Raw genomic sequence first — 13,932 nt, 5'->3', positions numbered from 1 at the left:
ACCTAGTGTTACTAGAGAGGGCATAACCGATTTTGAGTGCTAGAAGTATTCTCTCAAGTTATTCCAAGTCTTGTGGTGTTGTGTGAAGCATTTGAGGCACAACATTTGGGGTGCTAGGCTCACAAAGTCTTGAAGGAATCCAAGCAACAACAAGGTATGTATTTCTACTAGTTTTATGTTCTATGTAATCCCCATGCCATGCTAGTTAGGAAATAACCTTGAAAAGAAATTTGCATGTATATAGAGAAAACATAGATTCAAGGTTATTAGGGTTGCATGTACACTTAGGAAGTGTTAGAATGCTCAAAAACCCATCACATTTCAGTTGACAGCCGAGGAGGCACGCGCTGCACCCGATGTGGTAACGGGTACGATTTCTTTCTTATGCTTTTGTTTTCTGTCGCTGTGATTTTGATATGTTATGTATGTGCTCTGTATAGGATCGTTCCATGTGAACGGTATCCCAGTTTAGGTATTGTTTGATTCGGGTGCTACCCGATCGTTTGTCTCTCTTGCGCTTAGCAAGATGTTTTCTTAGTCTTCGGGCATGTTGGATTGCCCTCTAGAGGTCGAGATTGCGGACGACCAGTCATTGCGAGCATCAAAGGTCTACCGAGATTGTGTTTTGTGGCTGTTCGAGGAATGTTACCTAGTAGATCTGGTTCCCATACCTTTGCGGGGGAACAAGGTTATTATTGGTATGGATTGGCTAAGCCCCAATGGGGCAGTGATCGACTGCGCACAGCAGTTGGTGAGGATCGGGACCCCAAGTAGGGGAGAGCTGGTGATTCAGGGCGAGAGGCCACAGCGAGGGCCAGCCTTATATTCAACAGCTAGAGCTAGGCGCTACCTTCAGCAGGGTTGCGTAGGATTTGTCGCCTATGTTATGGACACCCGGGAGGCGGGTAAGGCGACGGTGGGCGTTGTGCCCATGGTACGAGATTTTGCGGATGTATTCCCCGAGGAGTTGCCTGGGATACCCCCGGAGAGACAAGTAGAGTTCAGGATCGACCTAGTCCCTGGAGCGGCTCCCATAGCCAAGGTGCCGTATCGGCTGGCTCCTCCTGAGATGCAAGAGTTGTCTACCCAGCTGCAGGAGTTGTTAGACAAGGGATTCATTAGACCGAGCAGTTCACCCTGGGGAGCCCCGATTCTGTTCGTGAAAAAGAAAGACGGGTCGCATCGGATGTTTATAGACTATAGGGAGCTGAATAAGGTAACGGTGAAGAACCGTTACCCACTCCCGAGGATTGATGACCTCTTTGACCAGCTACAGGGAGCATCTTGGTTCTCCAAGATTGATTTGCGTTCAGGGTATCATCAGATGAGGTTCAGAAAGGAGGATGTGCAGAAGACTGCGTTTCAGACGCGCTATGGCCACTATGAGTTCGTGGTGATGCCTTTCGGGCTCACCAGTGCTCCTGCCGCGTTCATGGACCTCATGAACCGCCTGTGCAGACCGATGTTGGATCGGTCCGTGATAGTTTTCATCGATGACATCTTGGTTTATTCCAAGACGCGAGAGCAGCATGAGGAGCACTTGCGAGAGGTTTTGGGTACTTTGAGGAGGGAGGGCTTGTATGCTAAGTTCTCCAAGTGTGAGTTCTGGTTGTGCGAGGTGCAGTTTCTTGGGCACCTTGTCAACCACGACGGGATATTGGTTGATCCGGACAAGGTTGAGGCCGTGATGAGGTGGGAGGTTCCGAGGTCTCCATCTGAGATTCGGAGCTTCCTAGGATTGGCAGGCTACTATCGGAGATTCATTCAAGACTTCTCCAAGATAGTCGTGCCCCTGACCAGGTTGACAAGGAAAGCCATGGACTTTCGCTGGGGGCCTGAGCAGCAGGCCGTATTTGAGACGTTGAGACAGAGATTGTGCGAGGCGCCGATCTTAGCCCTGCCGGAGGGCATGGAGAATTTCATAGTATATTGTGATGTGTCCATCTCGGGATCGGGAGAGGTATTGATGCAGAGAGGGCATGTTATCGCCTACGCTTCGAGGCAGCTGGAGCCTCAGGGCCTTGGATTTTGTGATGTTATCGAAAAGCAAGAAGGATTGGGAATCCTCCAATTCCCACGCGCCATGAAGGCTTAGTCGAATCTAAGTGGGGGAGAATTGATCAGGTATTTAGGAGCCAAAATAGGTGTGAAACTAGGAGGAGTTTTGCATCCCCGTTAGCGAGGAAAGGCGGTCAAGTGACCGTCTAGGTTGAGAATTGGGCGAGTTGGGAGTTCAGAGAACGTTCCAACGGTTGGTTCGCTCCTTTTCTTGGCATCGGGAAGTGTTGTAAGTCTGCGAGCATAGTCGTAGCTTTCACCAGGTTGACAGGTAGTATGGGAGTGATGTCAGATCATGAGGGGAACAGTAGTACCCATCAGTTTGGGGTGCAGTAGTGAGGACACGGAAATCACGGATCGGATTTCGGATTTTCTCCGATGGATTAGATCTGGTTGAGCCAGTGACGAGGCTATTGGAGCACCACTACAGTATGGGATCAGGGAAGCAATGGACCGTATAAGGTTGCTTGTGAGATACGGCTACCATTGGTTAGGTAGCAGTCCCTTTTAGCTGTGGATGCGGTGATGACGGGATTCGACGCATGGACCCGATCGGTTAGATCAGGAGGCTGTTAGAACCATAGCAGTAAGATAGCTAACGGTAGCTATTGGCAGATAAGAATTCCGGTCGGAAGTCGCGAGGGGCGACTGCATGAGAGCCTTTGGTGTAACATCCCACTTAAAATAAAATGGGTAAATAATAAATCCGGAACCACGAAAGGTAAATTTATTATTAATTTATAGCCGAATGTCATGATTTGAATCTCCATGGGTTAAAGCATAAATTTGGGACGTAATTTGTAAGGAATTTATTGAATCAGGGGCTGAAGTGTAATTTTCGGACCTATGTTGAAAAGGTTTGTAGAAGACAGGGGGATAAATCATAAATATCAGATTTATTTTGAAAAGATTAATGTAAGGAGGGGCCATTGTTGTTATTATAGCATAATGTTTTGAGGGATCGGGTATATAGCTTAAGGTAACCCTAACCCTAAGGGAAAAAGCTCCAGCCGTCACTCTCTCTCTCTCTCTCTCTCTCTCTCTCTTTGACCTCCGACGCCGTCACCAGTCTATGTCGCGTCGTAAACCACCGCTGGAGCACCTGCAGCCGGCGTCGAGGACCACCGGGAAACGAGGGCATGTGTTACCGCCGATTTCCGCTCGTTGACTGCTCTCCATTTGCCACCGCTATCTCCTCCACTGTTACATTGCCGCTAGACGACCCTCTCGCGTCCAACCTCCCTGCAGGATGCCGGGAACAGCCAAAAGGGAAACTGGTGAAGATCGTTTGAGAGCCGTGAGCACCGTCGCGTGGGTCATGAACCTGATTAAAGTCGTCACCACTGCACCATGTTCACGAATTCAAAGATTGGAGCTGCAGCTGCCGCCGCCCGCTTCTGTTGGAGTCGTGGCTGTCACCGGATATAGCGACGGCTGGGGTGCTTTTTCCGACTCTCTCTCTTTCTCCAATTTCCATCGGTGTTGTGTGTCGACTACTGCTTCACCGTGAAGTTTAGGGATGCTCGTTTGGCCTGATATAAACTCGAGAAAACCACCATGGCTGCCAACCATGGTGGCTGTCGCCACTATTCTCTTTCTGCCACCCTTTAGTCGCCGTATATGGGTGGCTATGAGTGTGATATGATGTTTCTGTGCATGTGTTTTGCTTGTAAGAGGCTGTGGGAGCAACTCTTGGTCGGGATTCGCGAAGAACAGCCTCCACCACCACCATGAGGTGATGGCTGCCGCCATGCACCACTATGGGTGTGTGTGTGTGTGTTTATTCGAAATTTAGCATTGTAAAGTGTAATTAGAATTTGAAATAATGAAAAGAAACCCTAACCACCATCGTGAGGTGGTGGCTGCCGCCACCGGCCGCCGTGTCGGGTGGCGGTGTGCTTGCCTTGCTGGGATTGACTCGTTTGGGGGATGCTTGGTCAAAGTGGGCTCAATGAAGCCCTAATGGGCCGAGGAAACCCGAATTGACCTAATAAAACCTTAATGGGCCCAATGAGGCCCAAAATGACCTAAAAAGCCCAACCAATTAACTAATGGGCTAGTATTGGGTAGGAAACCCTAATTAGGGTTTGGAAAACCCTAATGGCTTAAAACCCTAATTATTAGGAATTAATCGGCACACACATGAGAATTATTTAATAACTTGAGATATTAAATAACAGTCATTGGCAAACTAGCTTAAGGCAATAATGGACTTAATGGATTAAGTCCTTAATGGGTTAAGTAAGAAACACGTAACCCTAATCATCATTTCATGTGAAAACCCTAATCTTACTCGGGCCTTGAATTGGGCCTTCCAAGTGGGCTTTGGTAATTGGTCTATTAATGGGCTTTCAATAATAAGCAAATGGACTAAACACTTAGATGGGTTTTGGGATAAGGCCCATGTGAGAGTCTTGGGCCCAATTTGGAAAATTGGGCCATTGATGAGCCATATTTGGGCCTTATGATTATGTGATATTAGGCCATGGAAATTGGATTGGAATAATTGGGTGGGCCTTAACAAAAGACCATGTAGAGGTATGGGCCCAATTTGGAAAATTGGGCCATATATTGGGCTTGGCCCATTACTTGACTTTTGGGCTTTTGGAGTGTGATTTGGACTTTGAGTTTGGAACCCAATTATTAATTGGGTATTGTTTGATGTTGACAGTTCGGGAACCTGTCAACCAGCAGCTGGAGTGTATCTGCGGGACTTCAGCAGTGTCAGGTGAGTTCTCCTCACTATATCGACAGGGTCTAAGGCACCAAGGCCGGCCCTTTAGATTGTATCCTGGTAGATAGGATTTGGTATGCTATTATGATATGCTAGATTGGTATCCTGGTAGATAAGATGTTTTACGCTATTATGATCTGTTAGATCGGTATCCTGGTAGATAGGATGTTTTATGCTGCTATGATCTGTTAGATCGGTATCCTAGTAGATAGGATGTTGTATGCTATGATGATCAGTTAGATCAGTATCCTGGTATATAGGATGATGCTATGTTAGTGGCCTGGTTAGGTCGGTATCCTGGTTATAGGATGTTGCTATGATTGATGATCTGTTAGATTGGTATGACTGTTATATATATATGCAAATGTATGATATTTATGTACACATGTTTGTTTGATTTGGGGTTGTGTTGAGGCGGTCCTGCTTTATGCTGAAGGCCAACATACCCAGGGTGGTTCGGTTAAACTGAAGGCCTTGCAAAGGGATTCAGTTAGACCGAAGGACCGGCGAGCGATCCGGATAGGCTGTAGGCCCTGCGAGGCGGTCCAGACGAGCCGAAGGCTCGGAGAACAGTCCAGATAGACTGAAGGCCTGTAAGGCGGTCCAGTTAAGCTGACAGCTCATTATGCATGTTGTTCTGAAATTGTTATATGATATGGATATATTTGTATGGTATTGGTATTTTGGGGGAACTCACTAAGCTTTGTGCTTACGGTTTCAGTTTATTGTTTCAGGTGCTTCAGATGTCTCGGCAAGGCGAAGGCGTGATCATACACATCCTCGTGTTTTGGACTTATGGTCTCTGGGAAACTCTGATAATAAACCATATTGGAAATACAGTTGTAATATTTATTGGTTTTGAAATGTCTTAAAAAGTTTTAATTTGGCTTGAATTTTTGGATGTTACATTTGGCTCGGTAACCGGGTGGGAACTCGGAGTCTCAGAGGACTGGTAGAAGTGGGTGGTGATGATTCAGGGGGTTTCGGGTGAAATGTAAGGATATGTCCTTGAATCTCAAGTTGGGTTTAGCCCAAGTATGTGAATAGTAGTATTCAATCTAGGGTATTCCATCGTGAGGATGACTGGACCCTATGATTGTTTGGACCTGACGTGTTTGGTGTTCCGACCTAAGGGTTGATTGGGCCAAATGTGTGTGTGATACGAGGGTATTCTATCCTAGGGATGACTGGACCCGTCGTAAGCATGCCTGGTATTCCAGCTAAGGCTGATTGGACCAGGTATGAGAGTTCCATGAGATAGCTGATTGTTTATGGAAGCAGTTGCTGATGGGTTTTAGGTAAAACAAATAAACTAGAAAACCAAATCCTAAGTTCACATGCAAACTACTTTGGATCTATGTTTTAACTATTGAACATATAACTTTGAATTGCAAACAAGAAACGTAGAGGAGAGAGGCTAATTTCGAAATTAACAAACTAGGGTTTCAGAATTACATACCTTTCAATTGTTATAGCAAACAATTGTTAATCCTCTTGAACTTGATCTTCTTGGAAGCCTAGCACCACAAATGTAATGCCTCTAATGGAATCACACCCAAGAACTAGCAAGAAGGAAACTTGAAGGAGAAAGGGTAGGGTATGCAAAATCGGCCTAGGGTTTCTTCCAAGGTAGGAGTGGCCGATTTTAGGAGCTGGGAGGCTCCTTATATAGCTGAGGGATCTAGGGTTTAGGGAAAACCCTAATACTCCTTTGCTTAGGGCCTAAGCTAACCCAAAGGCCTTATCTAAAGCCCCTTGGACGAAATCCTTAGGGTTTCCCCTATAGATTTCGTCCACCTCCTTCCAAGGAGGTTCTGGAGCCTTCCACTCAACTATTAGATAATTGCAAACTAGTCCCTGCACTTTATAATTAATACTTTTAACCCCAAAATTAATTCTGATTAATTTTTGGCTAACTATTAATTAAACATAATGATTTCTAATTAATATATTAATCTTTTAACATATTAATAAATCATTTATATTAATTTATTAATCTTATAAATTAATATCTCTCCTTTCATAATTTCCTTGTCTAGTTTCTAGGTTTGAGGGCAACCCAAAAGGACTGTGCTGCTATCAATTCAAGTACATACCAATTATAGTTATGGGCTTAGACACCTAATCCAACAGTCTCCCACTTGGATAAGTCTGTAACTATAATTGCTAGTATGCCTTCTAAATTTGACCAGCAAATTGTAGCTTCCAAAAGCTGCTGCTGAACTCTGACCCAGTCAGTTACGTGTCCTTAGATAAGTGATCATATAATCCTTCGTTCTGCAAGATATCCCCAGACATAAGACATGGAACGAAATCAACCTCTTTGTCCAGAATCTATGTTTCCCGATTTCTGATTTGTGATGATGTAGGACTTCTAATTGAACACATCAATTTAGTCCTGGCTGGGCCCAGCACATAAGTCAACACCAAATCATCGAGGGGCCCAGAGATATCGCTTTTCCGGTTTGGGCAAAAGGAACGAATAAACATTGACTCATATGCTTGTATCTTTTACTCATCAAATTATACATGACAATACGTTTTATAACACCAAGTTACTGATGCGTTTTCGAATCACCAATGTATAACCGACTTTGTAAATTACAACTCATATATCTTCGTTTCAAGATTATAAGATATTATCGTCTCAGTATTACTCGTGATGAATTCCATGAAGTGATACTCTGAGCGAGGGTTTATCTAATACTCAAATCTCAATTTTTGAGTACTCATGAACATTGCAGCAATTCTATTGCCATGTCTATCCTTAGACAATCTGCAATCCAATTCATGACAGTCTTAATTCACTACTTACTTCCAAAAGTACGAGCGACTGTGGAGTTTGAATAATCTTATTATTCGGGAAGTAAAACATGCAAAATATGAAACATAATAATAAACAATCGACAAAAGGCAGTAACCAAACTTATAAATAATACTTTATTATTTAATCACCAAAAGTCAATTACATTTACTTTGTTACTAGTTTCAGAACAAAACTAATCTAACTACTAAAACTAATATCATCTTTCAGTCCTATGCTCCGAGCATGCTGAATATGCTTAGCCCTACTCAGACCCTTTGTGAGGGGGTCTGCTGGGTTATCTTCAGATGACACCCTCTTTACTACAAGATGGCCTTTTTCTACTCTATGTATGATAAAATGGTACTTTCTGTCGATATGTCTGGTTTTACCATGATCTCTCGATTCCTTTGTTAAGGCAACCGCTCCCTCATTATCGTAGAACAGTTCCATAGGCTCCTGGATGGTTGGAACAACTCCGAGATCTCCGATGAAGTTCCTTAACCAAGCTGCTTCTTTCGACGCTTCACTCGCTGCTATGTACTCTGATTCATAACTAGAATTAGCCACCGTATCTTGCTTGGAACTTTTCCAAGTAACCGCTCCTCCATTCAGTAAAAATACCCAGCCAGATTGAGAACGGAAGTTATCTCTATCCGTTTGAAAACTGACATCACTGTAACCATCTACTCTCAAAGTATCATTGCCACCAAGCACAAGGACCCAGTCCTTTGTCCTTCATAAATACTTGTGTATATTCTTAACCGCTATCCAATGAGCTCTACCCGGGTTTCCCTGATAGCGACTGACCATGCTCAAAGCAAATGTCACATCAGGGCGAGTACATTTCATAGCGTACATGATCGATCCGACAGCGGAAGCATAAGGTACACGACTCATGTCTGCTATTTCCTCATTTGTACTCGGGCATTGAGTCTTACTCAATTTGGTATTGCTCTGGATAGGTAGCTCTCCCTTCTTGGAATTTTCCATACTAAACCTCTTTAGTACCTTATCCAAGTATGTGCTCTGACTAAGTCCAATTAGTCTCTTCTTTCTATCTCTCAATATTCTAATCCCAAGAATATAGGCAGCTTCTCCAAGGTCTTTCATGGCAAAACACTTTCCAAGCCAAGACTTAACATCTTTCAAGGTTGGAACGTCGTTACCAATGAGTAATATGTCATCGACATATAACACCAGAAAAGTTACTATACTCCCACTAGCCTTGATATACACACTGTAAGTCCCGATCTATAGATCCAAATCAGTAATCAATGAATTGCAAACAATCAAACAGAGTGTAGAAGGAGTAGAAGGTAAATCAAACCAAGCATGCACACATCTATTACGTATAAATGTCAGGTACACCTTGGGAAACACACACACATACGTCACTCACATCCGTCCCTAATACTGACACAAACTCAGACTATTTACACCACATGAAGCAGCACACAAGTGTGCAGCCGCACACAGCGTGTACGGCCGCACACACATGTACGGCAGCACACACCCACAAACATATTACAACCACCACAATCCACTCTAACATCCTACCAAGACCTATACATTAGAATACCTAGCCCAAACCACAAAAGTACAGCCTTTCAATCTCCCCCTTGGTTTGTGGCAAGCATAGACTTGGTCTTCATTCTCCAGGTTTTTCGAACAGCTTCAGGTCGGATTTTACCATGGATCCCATCCATAGCTTTCCATTGATGATGGAGGCGACCATTCCAGTTAATTCCTTAGCAGTAACCTCCATGACTTCTTTTTTGCAAATGATTTGGTGACGAGCTAAGGTACGAATATCTCTTTCTCTGAATCTGAGAAGATCTTTTGCACTGATAAGCCTTATCACGTTTTCGCTTCTCTTGAGCTTGATGGCAGCAGTAGCAGTTTCATCATCATATGCCCAAAATTCCATGTCGTCAAGATATCCTTCATGGAAGTGTTGAGGGATAGGAATTTCTTTCAGTTGATTTGTTGTTGGCCAAAGTATGATCTTCATTGGCTCACCAGATTCAGGATCAATAACATCCACATCTTTTATGTACAAGGCTTTTGCAGTTTTCATATTTGAGAAGTTATCCCTGACCTGTCTGTCCAGGAACTGCTTGAAAGTTGTGTAGGGTTTTGAGCATTCTAACACTTCCTAAGTGTACATGCAACCCTATTAAACCTTGGATCTATGTTTGTCTAAGATACATGCAAAATATTATTTTCCAAGGTTTATAACCTATCTAGCATGGCATGGGGTACTTTTAACCATAAAAGAACTAGATGAATTACATACCTTTTGTTGATTGTTGATTCCTTGGAGTTTGAGAGCCAAGCACCAATAATGTGAATGCCTCAAATGGAAATCACAAATCACCACAAACTTGGAAAATGTATGAGAGAGTATACTAACTCTTGATTTTGGCCACCACACTTACACACACATAAGGGTGTTTTTCATGCAACATAAGCTTGTTTATATAGTGTACATGGTTAGGGTGAAACCCTAATAACCCATGTCTTTTCCTCTTCCAAGGATCCATGGGTAAAAGCTCCATGGATCATCCATGGACTTCCATATAAGCTTAGCCCATTCCCAAATGAGTGTTAGCCCACACCATATAAATATAATAGCCCATGATTTAATTAGTCTTCCTTTTAATCACTAAATTAATTCATAATTAATTCAAGATTAAAACTAATTAAGTAACATGACTTTATATTAATATATTATAACTTATAATATATTAATAAATCGTAAGTATACAACTCTCATAAAATTATCCATAACTAGTTTGGGTGAAGTGCAACCCAAATGGACCATGCCGGGTCGGGTCAAGTATATACCAAATAAGTTATGGACTTAGACATCTTATCCAACAGACTCCCACTTGGATAAGTCTAATAACTGTATTTGCCTATATTACTTCAGGAACCAACCGGCAATCGTAGCTCTCGAAAACTCTTGTGAACTATGAAGCGCCATTTTAGATAAGTGATCATATAATCCTCTGCTCTCATGATATCAGCCGGACAAATACATGGAACAATGTCTTACTTATTGTCTAGCAGTTGTTTCTCGATTTCCGATTTGTTTGACAAAGAACTTAACTGAACACATCAATTTAGTTCTGACCGGGCCCGGTACATGGGTCAACACAAAATCATCGAGGGGCCCAGATATCGCTTCTATTTCTAGAAGGAACAGATAAACTTCAACTCATATGCTTGTTCTACTACTTATTGAATTGCACACAAAGGCACGTTTTATAACATCAAGTTACTGATGCGTTTACGTGCAATCAATGCACAACTAACTCATAGGTAACAACTCATATCTCTAGGTTTGAAGACTTATATGATATTACCGTCTCACGATCACTCAAGATAAATTCCATGAAGTGATACAAGTGAGCGTGGGTTTATTCCAATACTCATAACTTATGAGTACTCATGAATGTTGTACAACCATTGCTATGGCTAAACACCTTTAGTCATCTACAATCCCAATTCATGACAGTCTTGATTCATACCTACTTCCGACATATGACCGACTGTGGAGAGTTTGAATAAATTAATTATTCTGGAAGTCAAAACATGCAAAACTGAAACAATAGTAAATAATTGACAATGATAGCAACACTTTACTCATAAATAAATCACAAATTTTATTCATCATCAAACGTCGATTACATTTTACAAGTTTCAGAAAAGGCTACCTAATCTGTAAAACTAATATCGTCCCTCAGCCCGATGCGCCTCGCATGCTGCAAATGCTTCACCCTCGTCAGTCCCTTCGTAAGGGGATCCGCAGGGTTCTCATCTGACGATACCCTCTTTGCCACGAGGAGTCCCTCTTCTATCTTGTGTCTTATGAAGTGATATTTTCTGTCAATGTGTCGGGATCTGCCATGATCTCTTGGTTCCTTGGCTAAGGCAACCGCACTATTGCTGTCACAGAAAATCTCCATAGGCTCCTTAATAGCTGGTACAACTCCAAGGTCTCCGATGAAGTTCCTCAGCCATATCGCCTCCTGTGCCGCTTCACTCGCTGCTATGTACTCTGATTCACAAGTCGAATCAGCTACAGTCTCCTGTTTGGAACTCTTCCAAGTGATTGCCCCTCCATTTAAGGTAAAGACCCAGCCCGACTGAGAGCGGAAGTTATCCCTATCAGTCTGAAAGCTAGCATCACTATACCCTACTACTCTCAAGTCATCACTCCCACCAAGGGTAAGGATCCAATCCTTAGTCCTCCGCAGGTACTTGAGAATATTCTTTACCGCAGTCCAATGAGCCTTGCCAGGGTTCCCCTGATATCTGCTGACCATGCTCAAAGCGAAGGCCACATCAGGACGGGTACAAGTCATAGCATACATGATCGAACCAACAGCAGAAGCATAAGGTAATCGACTCATCTCAGCTATCTCATCTTCTGTACTCGGGCTCTGAGCCTTGCTCAGTTTGGCATTGCTTTGGATCGGTAATTCTCCTTTCTTGGAATTCTGCATGTTGAACCTTTTCAACACCTTATCCAAGTAGATACTCTGACTAAGCCCAATTAGTCTTTTACTCCTTTCTCTTAATATCCTTATCCCTAGGATATAGGTAGCTTCTCCAAGGTCCTTCATAGCAAAGCACTTCCCAAGCCAGGACTTAACCTTCTGCAAGGTTGGGATGTCATTTCCTATGAGTAGTATGTCATCCACATACAGTACCAAAAAGCTAACTATACTCCCACTAGCTCTGACATACACGCAGGACTCATCTTCACTTCTTGAGAAACCAAACTCTTTGACCTTCTCATCGAAACAAAGATTCCAACTTCGAGATGCTTGTTTCAATCCATAAATGGATTTCTCAAGCTTGCACACTCTATTGGGGTACTCTGCACTGACAAAACCTTCTGGCTGATTCATGTAAACATCCTCAGCCAACTTTCCGTTAAGGAAAGCGGTTTTGACATCCATTTGCCATATTTCATAATCATGAAATGCAGCAATGGCTAGCATAACCCTAATAGACTTAATCTTTGCTACTGGTGAAAAGGTTTCATCATAATCAATACCCTGAGTCTGAGTAAACCCCTTCGCAACCAGTCGAGCCTTATAAGTGTGCACCTTCCCATCCATGTCGGTCTTCTTCTTGAAGATCCATTTGCACCCGACTGTCTTACGGCCTGGTACATTGTCAACCAAGTTCCAAACTTGATTGTCATACATGGACTGTATCTCGCTGTCCATAGCCTCCTTCCATTTAGCAGACTCTGGGCCTGCCATGGCTTCCTTAACACTGTTAGGTTCATCCAGATTTACCAGTGTACTGTCACTGATAAATGTATCACCTTCCGTAGTAATATGAAATCCATAATAAAACTCAGGTGTGTTCCTAACCCTTGTGGAACGCCTCAGAAGTATAGACTCGTCAGCTGGATCAACAGGAATTTCCTCCTCAAGTTGATTGCTAGTGTCTGAGGTTCCTTCACCAACTGAGTCTTGAATTTCTTCAAGGTCAATTTTCCTCCCACTGTCTCCTTGGTTTATAAATTCTCTCTCTCGAAAGACCCCTCTCCTAGCCACAAAGACCACATTCTCACTGGGTCTGTAGAAGAGGTAACCAAAGGATTTTTGTGGGTAGCCGATGAAAATACACCTTTCACTTCGAGGTTCGAGCTTGTCATGAGTTTCGCGCCTCACGAAAGCCTCGCAACCCCAAATCTTGATATGGTCTAGATTGGGAACTTTCCCAGTCCACATTTCATGAGGTGTTTTGGCAACCTTCTTTGTAGGGACTAGATTAAGGATGTGGGCGGCAGTCTCTAAGGAATACCCCCAAAAAGAGATTGGTAGCGAAGCTCGACTCATCATAGAGCGAACCATGTCCAACAAAGTTCGATTGCGCCTCTCAGCTACACCATTCAGCTGTGGTGTCCTGGGAGGTGTCAATTGTGAGACAATCCCACACTCCTTAAGATAGTCAAGGAACTCAGTACTAAGATACTCACCACCTCGATCGGATCGAAGCATCTTAATGTTCCTGCCCAATTGATTTTCTACTTCCTGTTTAAACTCTTTAAACCTTTCAAAAGTTTCTGACTTATGTTTGATTAAGTAGACATAACCATATCTACTAAAATCATCAATAAAAGTCACATAATAGCGATTAGCATCCCTTGTGGAGGTTTTGAATGGTCCACATACATCAGTATGTATAAGGTCCAACAAACCCTCACCCCTTGCACAAGTACCAGTGAAGGGTGATTTTGTCATTTTTCCAAGTAGACAAGACTCACAACTATCATCCGACTTGAGGTCGAACGACTCCAAGACTCCAT

The sequence above is a fragment of the Lactuca virosa genome, chromosome 7, assembly GCF_052849685.1.
Source record: "Lactuca virosa cultivar CGN04683 chromosome 7, Lactuca_virosa_CGN04683_v6, whole genome shotgun sequence".
NCBI classification, from domain to species: domain Eukaryota; kingdom Viridiplantae; phylum Streptophyta; class Magnoliopsida; order Asterales; family Asteraceae; genus Lactuca; species Lactuca virosa.
This window is presented reverse-complemented; position numbering follows the sequence as displayed.